General features: G+C 31.0%; 1 pseudogene across 1 annotated transcript; it reads right to left on the bottom strand.

Annotated features, from left to right (window-relative positions):
- Positions 1 to 747: 747 nt before the first annotated feature.
- On the bottom strand, positions 748 to 7,385 carry LOC111293713 (DEAD-box ATP-dependent RNA helicase 3, chloroplastic-like; annotated as a pseudogene). Its single transcript, XR_016327201.1, has 8 exons — positions 7,362 to 7,385; positions 7,131 to 7,298; positions 6,893 to 7,009; positions 6,369 to 6,508; positions 5,862 to 6,276; positions 4,924 to 5,082; positions 4,709 to 4,738; positions 748 to 1,616 (listed from the first exon to the last, which is right to left on the bottom strand). The product of XR_016327201.1 is annotated as a DEAD-box ATP-dependent RNA helicase 3, chloroplastic-like (transcript).
- Positions 7,386 to 11,877: the final 4,492 nt, after the last annotated feature.

Raw genomic sequence — 11,877 nt, 5'->3', positions numbered from 1 at the left:
AAAGTAAAGCTTAAAACAAGTTTACAAATTAATTTGGCAAATCTTATGGATGTTAAAGATTAAGATATTACAAAAATTCATGCAAAAAATGTTAACACGAGTAAGCTATCACGTATATTACTCAAACATTAACTGAGTACAGTATTAAAACATAAAACCAGAAAGGTCTTTATAATTGAGGAACTTGTCTAAGGAAGGGGTATTCTCTTTTACCTTTACTTAGTCTAGGGTACAAACTCTATTATTGGGTAACATTCATGGGCGAAGTAAGAGATGATGCTAGTCTGAACACGACAGCCGTTCGTGCTTCTTTAAAAAGAAAATCACTTCGTTTCACTTCTGTGAACTGGCTACAAGGGTTGTCCCAAGGTTCTTAGTGTTGAGAATATTGACTTAAATCCCATAAGAGATTTGTTTGGGATTTGTTAGAGATTTGTTTGAGATTTGTCAGATATTGCTTGATAGATAAGAAGACTTGCAAAAGAAGAATTTTAAGAGAAAGAGGATTCTTAATAAGTAAGTTTGACTTGCAAGAGAAGAATTCTAAAAGAAAATGGATTCTTAATAGGCAAGTTTGACTTATAGGAGAAGAATTCTAAGAGGAAAGTGATTCTTAATGGGCAAGTTTGTGTGGTTATAAATAGGTAAAGTCTCTATAGGGTTAGGTATGAGAAAAAGATATAAGAGAGTTATAGGATTTTATGGGATAGACAACCTATAGGAGTATTGGAGCTCTACGTCTTATGGGTGTATATATTTATTTGTGAGTAGACTAGAGGAGACTGAAAGGGTCCACATAGGTATGATGTATGAAAGCATATGGGTATGTGTTTGGTTATGTTGAAAGGGTGTACAAGGGTTTGGGTTTGTGTTTGTTTAGGTTGAGAATACTCTATAGGACTAGAGGAGATTGAGAGTATCTTATGAGTATTGATTATTGAGTGAGGTTGATGATTTGATGTATGTTTGTAATTCTCTACAACTACTGGATCTTGTTTCTCATCCATGGATGTAGGTTGATTGGATCGAACTATGTTAAATTATTATCTCTTGTGTGTTTGATTTATTGTTTGATTTTACTTTCATTGGTGTGATTGGATTGGAGGCTTTTAGCCTAACAAATGTTATCAGAGCTGTGGTGTTCTCTAATAAGTGGTATCAAAGCTGAAGATTCGAAACATGAGAAGAGTTGAAGATTCAAGATGTGAAAAAAGCTGAAGGTTCAAAACGTGAGAAGAGTCAAAGGTTCGAGATGTGAGAAGAGCTGATGGTTCAAGACATGAGAAGAGTTGACAGTTCAAGATATGGAAAGAGCTTGGTTTAAGACATGGGAAGAAGTAAGCTTAAAGAAGCTCGATTCAAGAGAAGAGTTCGAGTTCAAGTTTTAAGAATTGAAGATCAGTTTGTATAAAACGTGAAGACACACAAGAGAAGACGATTATAAGACTTTCATTACAAGTGGAGCCAAGCATGTTTAGCATGAAGACAGATGATTTGATGAAATTTGAGTCAAGGTGAAGATTGTTAGGAATATTGACTCAAATCCCATAAGAGATTTGTTTGAAATTTATTAGAGATTTGTTTGAGATTTGTCAGATATTGCTTGATAGATAAGAAAACTTGTAAAAGAAGAATTCTAAGAGAAAGAAGATTCTTAATAGGTAAGTTTGACTTGTAAGAGAAGAATTCTAAAAGAAAAGAGATTCATAATAGGCAAGTTTGACTTATATGAGAAAAATTCTAAGAGGAAAAAAATTCTTAATGGGCAAGTTTGTATGGTTATAAATATATGAAGTCTCTACAGGGTTAGGTATGAGAAAAAGATGTAAGAGAGTTGTAGAGTTTTATGGGATAGACACCTCATAGGAGTATTTGGGCTTTACGTCTTATGGGTATGTATGTTTGTTTGTCAGTGGACTAGAGGAGACTAAAAGGGTCCATATAGGTATGATGTATGGGAGCATATATGTATATGTTTGGTTATGTTAAAAGGGTGCACAAGGGTTTGGGTTTGTATTTGTTTAGGTTGAGAATACTCTATAGAACTAGAGGAGATTGAGAGTGTTTTATGAGTATTGATTATTGAACGAGGTTGATGATTTGATGTATGTTTGTAATTCTCTACAACTAATGGATCTTGTTTCTCATCCGTGGACGTAGGTTAATTGGACTGAATCACGTTAAATTGTTATCTCTTGTGTGTTTGATTTATTGTTTGATTTTACTTCCGCTGGTGTGATTGGATTGGAGGCTTTTAGCCCAACACTTAGTTCTTTCTTTCAAAAGTTGAGTTCATAAGGTTGTCCAACATGGAGTCGTAAAGCATTGGGTATTCTTGTGTCTTCCTTCCGCCTTGTACTACACTTTGTTCTTCAGCGACTCCTCTCCTTATACTTATACTCGAGTTGCTCTTTCGCTCTTGAATGCTACCTGTGCTGTGTAAGTTGTGTGGTTGCTAAGCTGAGTGTCATGAGCCAACCTTGTATAGGACCATGATTGGGTTTAGGTTATCATGAGCCAACTACGTATAGAGCCATGATCGGGTAGAGGTGCCAAGAGGGGAGGGTAATCTTTTGTGCTAGAAAAAATGTCCCCATTTCAAACATTATAATGGTTAGTGATAGCATAGCTCTAAAATTTTATTTGCTCTTTAAAAGGGGTGAGCAATCGGCATATTGTTGGGCTGCCTCACTGGTTAAGATATGTTCTAGGCCACCCGTCAAGGGCTGCCCCTCTGACTCCGACGATGGTGGGGAGTCCTGATGTATTATTCTCGATATTAATAAAACATTTCTTTTATTCAGAAGTCCCGAGTATTGCCTCGATGTGTTTTTCTTTCTCTCGATATGAATGTGCCTACTTGTGTATGCTTGAGATTAACTTGTGGCTTGTTGTTACTTGTTCAGATATCGAGCTATCTATGACTGACTTGGGTGGAAGCGTCCATTCAAGTGTCACACGGTCTATCGCTTCATCAAGAGAGAGCTTAGCCCGTGACATTGCACGTGTGGCGCAATGCGTTTTTCGATTCTACTGCTGCCATTGCCCCTTATGGGTAGACTAAAGTCCCTGATCCGGTTGAGGATCGCATTTCGGCTGACTCAATAACCAGGTCTCAACGTGCCTAGAGCAAAATCCCCCACGTCCGTAGGTATAGGTAGAAGTCCTCCCAATTCCTCAGTAGCATCCGTTTGATGGAGAAAAATCCTCCGCTTTTTCATTAAATTAATTAAAAGCGATAGCACATGTTGGTGGGGAAAGAAGCCACAGCTGGGCTGGAAAGAAGGTCTCAACCAGTCTCTAAGAATCAAGGTAGACGGGAACTTTTCCGGTCAAAAATGAGATGAGACCGGGAATATCGAATGATATCTTCTATCTAGAGATCTGGTTGAATAATCCGGCAAGGCGGGCTCAAAACGAGAAAGTCAAGAATGAGAATGTTTCAGCAATCTATTGTGTGTCACGACTGCTCTACACTTAGTAAGGTTTTTTGGCCAACTGTCGGTAAACCTTGGATGAGGGGTGCTCCTTGAGAGCTATCGGTATACTCTGCCAAGGGCATTCTACTTATACTTAAATTAAAAGAAAAGCGAGATGATCCATCCATTAGTTTCGCCAAAGCGACTACGTACATAACAAGAATTTCCATTTGCATTACCAGAAGAAAGATGCGATCGATACCTGATAATCTATTCTCCATACCACCTCGGTTCTCTAGGAACGTAATCGTAGGGAGATTTTGCCCCGTCTACGTGGCATAGTTCTTTCTTCTTTTGTTTGACCCTAACTACGTAAAAAATTCCCATATATCGGGAAAGCCTTTCGCAATACAAGTCGAAGCCCTGAACAAGTGGATGAATCGCCCTTCCTATCCGATCGCTTGGTTCTGAACACGGTGCTTAACGCCTTCCATAAATTGAAGCTCAGGAGCCCTATCTATGAACTATAAACTGATGCAAGACAGTCGAATAGGTCACCCGGCTTTCCGAATAGCTTACTTTAGCTGCCTTCTCATGGAAAAGAATTAGTAGACTTACAATCTATTCCCACCCACCTTGCTCGCTTGCTTTTGGAGAAGAAGTGCCACCCACCAGCTATAGAAAAGCAATCTCGAGTGGAGGATTTATAGCACTCAAGTACTTTTTTCTCCCCAGCTCGTTAGCTTCTTGGAGAAGCATAAGAATAACCCTGTAGAGCTTAGAGCATTCGGATATGTTAAAATAGGATAGCATAACAACATCGCATTCGTGTTAGGACGGCCAAATGATAAAATAATTTCCTTTATGGAAAGTTTACAATTAAAAGGATATGAACCAACTATTACATATGATAAAAACATGAACCAATAAGAACTGCGGATAATGGAAATTTGGGGGTGTCCACACAAATAAAAATCTTAAATAAAACTTTTAAGGTCAGGAATGCACTTTTACTTTTATGATTGGTGTTTTTAGAAAGGCTTGCATCAAATAAACTCAGTAGGCCAACCCAAATACTTGCAGCATAATGGAAATATAAAACTACAAAGGACCTAAATAAAGGGGCTTTGAGGACCAAAAGCTTGAACTAAGAATAACAATCCAGCATTCGAACGACATTCCATCCTGAAAAATCTTTAAAGGACAAACAACACATCAACAGCTGAAGCCACAAAAGTGAGCCAACTCAGTAGATGTTGCTTACATAGGAATAATATCAAAACATTTACATTGGAATAATTGTCTCTAGAGAAGACATACTGCAGAAATTCAACACAAACAAAATTAATTCCAATAAGAATGATGCAATAGCTTTATGTCTTATACAGTGAAATTCTATGAAAAAACGGATTCTTATGTTACTCTCCACTAAAAAGATACATATATGAAGAAAAAAACCCATTACAGTCAATAGACAAACTTCATTGATGGCTTCAGTTTATAGCAAAAATATGGAGCAATACTGAAACCAACGAGACAAAGTATGAGAAGATAAATTATTTACTGTTATGAGATCACTAAGAATGGTTTGCCTTGAAGTTACAGTGGTTGAGATTGCATAAAGTTTGATCCCTTCAGCAAGCTTTTCATCTTGATCTCCAACCTGTGAAAGGAGAAGGAACAAAAACTAAAATCGAGGTTTCCTCCTGCAATGAAAGAACTTTCTGCATAATACTGATAATGGAAATGTGCTGCTCCAAGATCAATGTATCTCATCTTACTTACGCATGCGCAATGATATGTATAATGTTTTTCTCCCAGTTTCTTTAATGATAATAAACAAAAGACAATTCCACTTATTCTTCAAGAGAAAACTTATTACCTTTGAACTTCTTCACCAAATTACCTTATTCAATTCAAATTACGCTAAACATACTTTTGACAATGTCTCAGCTAAACTAATATTTGCATTGCAGAAATGTAGGAAGGTAGTAGTATGCTGGATTTAGATCTAAGCAGATATATACTGCAGTATTTTTTCAGGATGGCACTGTTTTCTCTTGCAGATGGAGTGGTTGAGAGATCAAATTTATGAGGTTGATAAGCACACTCTAAGCATGTTGACTATAAAAAATTAAATCAACTTACTCAACAATGTATCAGTCCTCCCAACCCATGAAAGCGGGTGAGAATGGGAACACAGACTAGTTTTCACCATTGAAAATCATAAACAGAGAATTTTGTTGTTTCACTGATGCCTTAAAATAACAGCTCATCCATTAAAAAAGTAGAAATAACTACCTCCAATTTTAAGACTCAAGACTTATAACCTTTTGAGTTTAGTCATAAATGTCTCCATCATCAATGAATAAAGAAACAGACGTAACATTTCAAAAATCAGTATGAATAAGCATTTCAAATAGTACATAGAAAAGAATTTACCAAGTCAATATTCAGAGGATTATCCAAGTATTTTCTTGCCAACTTTTTAACCCAAGAAGGCATGGTTGCAGAGAAAACCATGCTATGCCTCTTTGATGGAAGATTTTCTAAAATTTCTTCTACATCCTCCTCAAATCCAACTGCAAGCATCTGATCTGCTTCATCAAGGACCAGATATTCAACTTCCCCCAATTTGAGGTCATTACTTTCTATGAGGTCAATAATTCGACCAGGAGTCCCAACCACTACATCAACCCCAAGGGAAAGAGCATTACGCTGTGTATTATAAGAAACCCCTCCATAAACACAAACAGTGTTCAAATAAGATACAGACTCTTTAATTTCTTTCTCCACTTGCTTGGCTAACTCACGAGTAGGAGTGAGGACCAAAACTCTGGGAAGCTGACCAAACATCCTAGAAAAAATGAAACAGAAAGGAAAAAACATTAAGAATAACAAGAAGTTGAAAATGGAGGAAAACTAGGTTTGCATTATAATGTGTGTTACCGCCGAGGACTCGTATGTTGGGTAGCATCTTCAGTAAGCCGTTTAATTATAGGGATCCCAAAGGCTAATGTCTTGCCAGTTCCAGTCTTTGCACGAGCAATGATGTCTCAACCTTGCAGTGCCGGTACCCAGACAGCCCTCTAAATTAATGAAAGCGAAGATATAATGTATATAATGTTAAAATGGCATTTAAGAGAAGTGTCAAACCCAACTTAAGTACTTGAATAGAAAGAAAGGCAGAATCATGGTAATATACAGAACAATGCCAACAGCAACATAAAGATTAGGGGATGGTGTAAATAGTAATAGTAGAAAGGGAGTAAGTAGAAGCATAGCAGGTGCATTTCAAAAGATAGTTAAGTAGCATAAGACAAGCAAGTTGCATAGCATGCGAATTGTCATTGTCTAATCCAGGACAGAAAAAGTGAAATAGAGGGGCTGTAGTTAGAAGAGCACAAGAATGAAAATAATAATTAAAAAAATACATATGAAGTCATCAAAAAGAAAAAGAAAGAAAATTTGACCTGAATTGGGAAAAGGTGAGTGATGCCCCGTTTAAGTAGGGAATCGACGAGGCGCGGAGGCAAACCCAACTTGGATATGTCAAGTTCATCGTCGTCGTGGTTGGAGGAAGTTTCAGCCTAAACCTCACTCGGAGAGTCATAGAAGTCCTGCTCATCCTGGTCTTGGTGAAGAGAGAGGCCCTTATTAGGAATGCGAACTCTTGTATAAGATTTGACATCGACATCTCAATTTGTTTACAGAGGCTTTGGAGGTTCCTGTTTCAATTGTGGGCGTCCTGGGCATAGGGCATCTGACTGCCCTGACAAGTTGGACTTTCAGTGTGTTGCTTTGATATCTGTCTTTCGGCACTGACTTGTACAATCTTGAAACAAAGCTGCTATATCGATTTTGCTTTCCACTTAATTTCTAATCGAAGAAAATGTTCCATGAAAATATTTAGAATAGACGTCATTTTGTGTCAAACGTTACCTTTTTATCCGCACCAAAAACCATTACCACTTGTCATTCGACATAAGAGGATTATAATAATTTAAAATAGATAATTATTTAAATTTATTTTATAAATAAATTTATTTTTTAATTTTTTAATTTTTAAAATATTAATAGATTAGTATTATTTTATTTTAAATAAATTTATATAAATAAAAATAATTTATTTTATAATTAAACAAATATCATAATGATTTGAAATGTATATTTATTCAAATAATAATAATTATTAATTTATATGTTTTTATTAAATATGTATATATTTTAAATTTTTTACTTATTAATTTTTAAAATATTAATAAATTAATATTTGTTTTAGTTTGAATAAATATATATGAATAAAAATAATTATTTTATGACAACACAAGGGATTATAACGATTAGAAGTAGTTAATTGTAAAAATAGTTATAACAATTTAAACTTTTTCAGTAAATATAATTATTTTAAAAATTTTTGACTTATTAATTTTAATATGGGTGATTATTCAAATAATTGAATAATCAATTATTCAATACAAGTTTAAGGTTTTAGGGTTTAGAGTTTAGGAGTTTAAGGTTTAGGTTTTAGGGTTTTAGGGTTTTAGGGTTTAAGGATTTAGGTTTTAGGGTTTTAGATTTTGGGTTTTAGGGTTTTGGGTTTTGGGTTTTGAGTTTAAGGTTTAAGATTTAGGTCTTTAGGGTTTTAGGGTTTAGGTTTTAAAAGATTAGGGGTTAAGGGTTAGGGTTTAGGGTTTAAGGGTTTAGAGTTTAGGGTTTAAGGTTTCGAGTTTCAGGTTTTGGAGCTTAAGTTTCAGGTTTTGGGTTTAGGGGTTTAGGTCTTAGAGTTTAGGCTTTCTGTTTTAAGGTTTTTGGGTTTTTTAGGGTAAAGATTTTAGGGTTTTAGGTTTTAGGTTTTAGGGTTTAGGGTTTAGGGCTTTTAAAGTTTTAGGGATTGAGGTTTGAGGTTTGGAGTTTGAGATTTGGGGTTTAGGATTTTTGGGTTTCGAATTTAGGGTTTTTATGGTTTAATGCTTTTTAGGGTTTAGGAATTAAGGGTTAGGGGTTAGGGTTTAGGATTTAGTGTTCAAGGGTTAGGGTTTAGGGTTCAGGGTTTAGGGTTTAGGATTCAGGGTTTAGGGTTTAGGGTTTAGGGTTTTAGAGTTTTAGGATTTTAGGGTTTAGAGTTTAGGGTTTAGGGTTTAAGGTTTGGGGTTTAGGGTTTAGGGTTTAGGATTTAGGGTTTAGGGTTTCGGATTTAGGGTTTAGGGGTTGGAGTTTAGGGTTTTGGATTTAGGGGTTAGGGTTTAGGGTTTGGGGTTTAGGGTTTAGGGTTAGGGTTATAATGATTTGAAATAGATAATAACTCAAATAGTCATAACTATTTGATCTACTTTGATAAACATATTTAGTTTTTAAATTTTTTACTTATTAATTGTTGAAAATTAATAAATTAGTATTATTTTAATCCGAATAAGCTTGTATGAACAAAAATAATTATTTTATAACAGAATAAAAAGTCATAACAATTTGAAATAAAAAATTTGCTCAAATAGTCATAACTATTTGAACTAGTTTGATAAATAGATTTATTTTTTAAATATCTAATTAATTTTTGAAGTATTAATAGATAAGTAATGATTAAAAACAATTGTTTTATGATGAAACAAAAGTTCATAATGATTTAAAATAGCTAATTGTTCAAATGACCATAATTATTTGAATTGATTCAATAAACTGATTTATCTTTTAAATCTCCAACTCATCAATTTTCAAAATATTAATAAAGTAATATTATTTTATTTTAGATAAGCCTTTATGAACTGAAACAATTATTTTTGATAAAACAAAAGGTCATAATGATTTGAAATAGATAATTGTTCGAATAGTCATAACTATTTGAACTTGTTCAATAAATGATTTGAAATAGATAATTGTTTGAATAATCATAACTACTTGAACTTGTTCAATAAATGGATTTGGTTTTTAAATTTTTTGCTCATTAATTTTTTGAATTTTAAAAAGATAGTATTATTTTATTTCAAATAAGCTTGTACAAATTGAAACAATTATTTTATGAATAAACCAAAGGTTAGAATGATTTGAAATAAATAACTGTTCTATTAGTCTTAACTATTTGAACTGGTTCAACAAACACATTTATTTTTTAAATATCTTATTTATTAATTTTTAGAATACTACTAGTTTAGTAATATTTTACATCGAATAAGCTTGTATGAACAGAAACAATTATTTTCTGACAAAACAAAGATCATAATAATTTGAGATAGATAATGTTCAAATAGTCATAACTATTTGAACTGGCTCAGTAAATAGACTTAGTTTGTATGAATAAAAATAATTGTTTTATGACAACAAAATATCACAACGATTTGAAATATACAATAATTAAAATGGACATAATTATTTAAACTTGTTCGATAAACAAATTTATTATCTAAATCTCCAACTTATTAATTTTTAGAATATTAATAAATTAGTATTATTTTATTTTGAATGAACTTGTATGAATAGAAACAATTGTTTTGTGACAAAAAAAATCATAATGATTTGACATAAATAATTATGTAAATATTCATAGCTATTTTAACTCGTTTGGTAAATAGATTTGTTTTTAATAAAATTTTACTTGTTAATTTTTTAAATTTTAATAAAGTAGTATTATTTTATTTTGAATAAACTTTTATGAACAAAAACAATTTGTTTATGGCAAAACAACAGGTTATAATGATTTGAAATAAATAATTGTTCATATAGTTTTAACTATTTGAACGTATTCAGAAAATAGATTTATTTTTAAAATTTTTACTAATTAATTTTTGAAATATTAATAAATTTAAATTATTTTATTCATAATATGCTTACATGAATAGAACCAATTGTTTTATGACAAAACAAAAGGTTATAGTAATTTCAAACAGATAAATGTTCAAACAATCATAATTATTTAAATTGGTTCAGTAAACATTTTCATTTTTTAAATCCTTTATTATTAATTTTTGGATTATTAATAAATTATTATTAATTTATTTCGAATAAGCTTATATAAACTAAAACAATTCTTTTATGACAAAACAAAAGGTCATAATGATTTGAAATAGATAATTATTCAAATAATCATGATTATTTGACCTAGTTTGTTAAAAATATTTATTTTTAAAATTTTTTACTTATTATTGTTGAAATATTAATAAATTAGTATTATTTTAATTTGAATAAGCTTGTATGAACAGAAACAATTATTTTATAACAAAACTTAAAGTCATAACGATTTGAAATAAATAATTACTCAAATAATCATAAATATTTGAACTAGTTTGATAAATAGATTTATTTTTTAAATCTCTTATTAATTTTTTAAATATTAATAGATTAGTATTATTTTATTTTGAACAAACTTAGATGAACAAAAATATGTTTTATGACAAAACAAAAGGTCATTACAATTTAAAATAGATAAATGCTAAATAGTCATAATTATTAGAACAGGTTAGGTAAATAAAATTATTTTCTAAATCTCTTACTTATTAATTTTAAAAATATTAATAAATTTATTTTATTTTATTCCAAATAAGCTAGTATGAATTAAAAAAAAAAACTTATTTTACAACAAAACAAAAGGTTGAAACGATTTGAAAAAGATAATTTTTCATATAATCTTAAATATTAGAACTGATTCGTTAAAGAAATTTATTTTTTAATTATTTTAGTTATTAATTTTTGGACTATTATTATATTAGCATTATTTTATTTCGAATAAGCTTGTATGAACTAAAATAATTGTTTTATGACAGAACAAAAGGTTATAATGATTTAAAGTTTACAATTGTTCAAATAGTTATAACTATTTAAGCTAGTTCGATAAATAGATTTATTTTTTAAATCTTACTTATTAATTTTTGAAAGATTAATAAATTAGTTTTATTTTATTTCGAATAAGCTTGAATGTCAAAAACAATTGTTATATGACCAAAATAACAATTTGAAATAGATAATTGTTGACATGGCCATAATTATTTGAACTAATTCGGTAAGTAAATTCACTTTTTAAATCACTTACTTATTTTCATAATACTAATAAATTAGTATTATTTTATTTTAAATAAGCTTGTATGAACTAAAACGATTATTTTATGACAAAATAAAAGATCATAATGATTTGAAATAAATTTGAGCTGCTTGAACAAATAGATTTATTTTTAAAATTTTTTAGTTATTAATTTTTAAAATATTATTAAATTAATATTATTTTATTCTAAATAAGTTTGTATGCACTAAAACAATTATATTATAATAGAACAAAATGTTATAACAATTTTAAAATAGGTAATTATTCAAATAGGAACTACTTTAGTAAAAAAATTTATTTTTTAAATCTTCTACTTATTAATATTTGAAATATTAATAAATTAGTGTTATTTTATTTCAAACAGGCTTGTATGATGAAAAATATTTTTACAAAACAAAAGTTCATAATGATTTGAAATAGATAATTGTT

Source organism: Durio zibethinus, chromosome 14, assembly GCF_047325235.1.
Source record: "Durio zibethinus cultivar Kanyao isolate XHJ-2024 chromosome 14, ASM4732523v1, whole genome shotgun sequence".
In the NCBI taxonomy this organism is placed as follows: Eukaryota; Viridiplantae; Streptophyta; class Magnoliopsida; order Malvales; family Malvaceae; genus Durio; species Durio zibethinus.
Note: the sequence above shows the minus strand (reverse complement) of the source record. Positions and strands in the feature narration are given on the sequence as shown.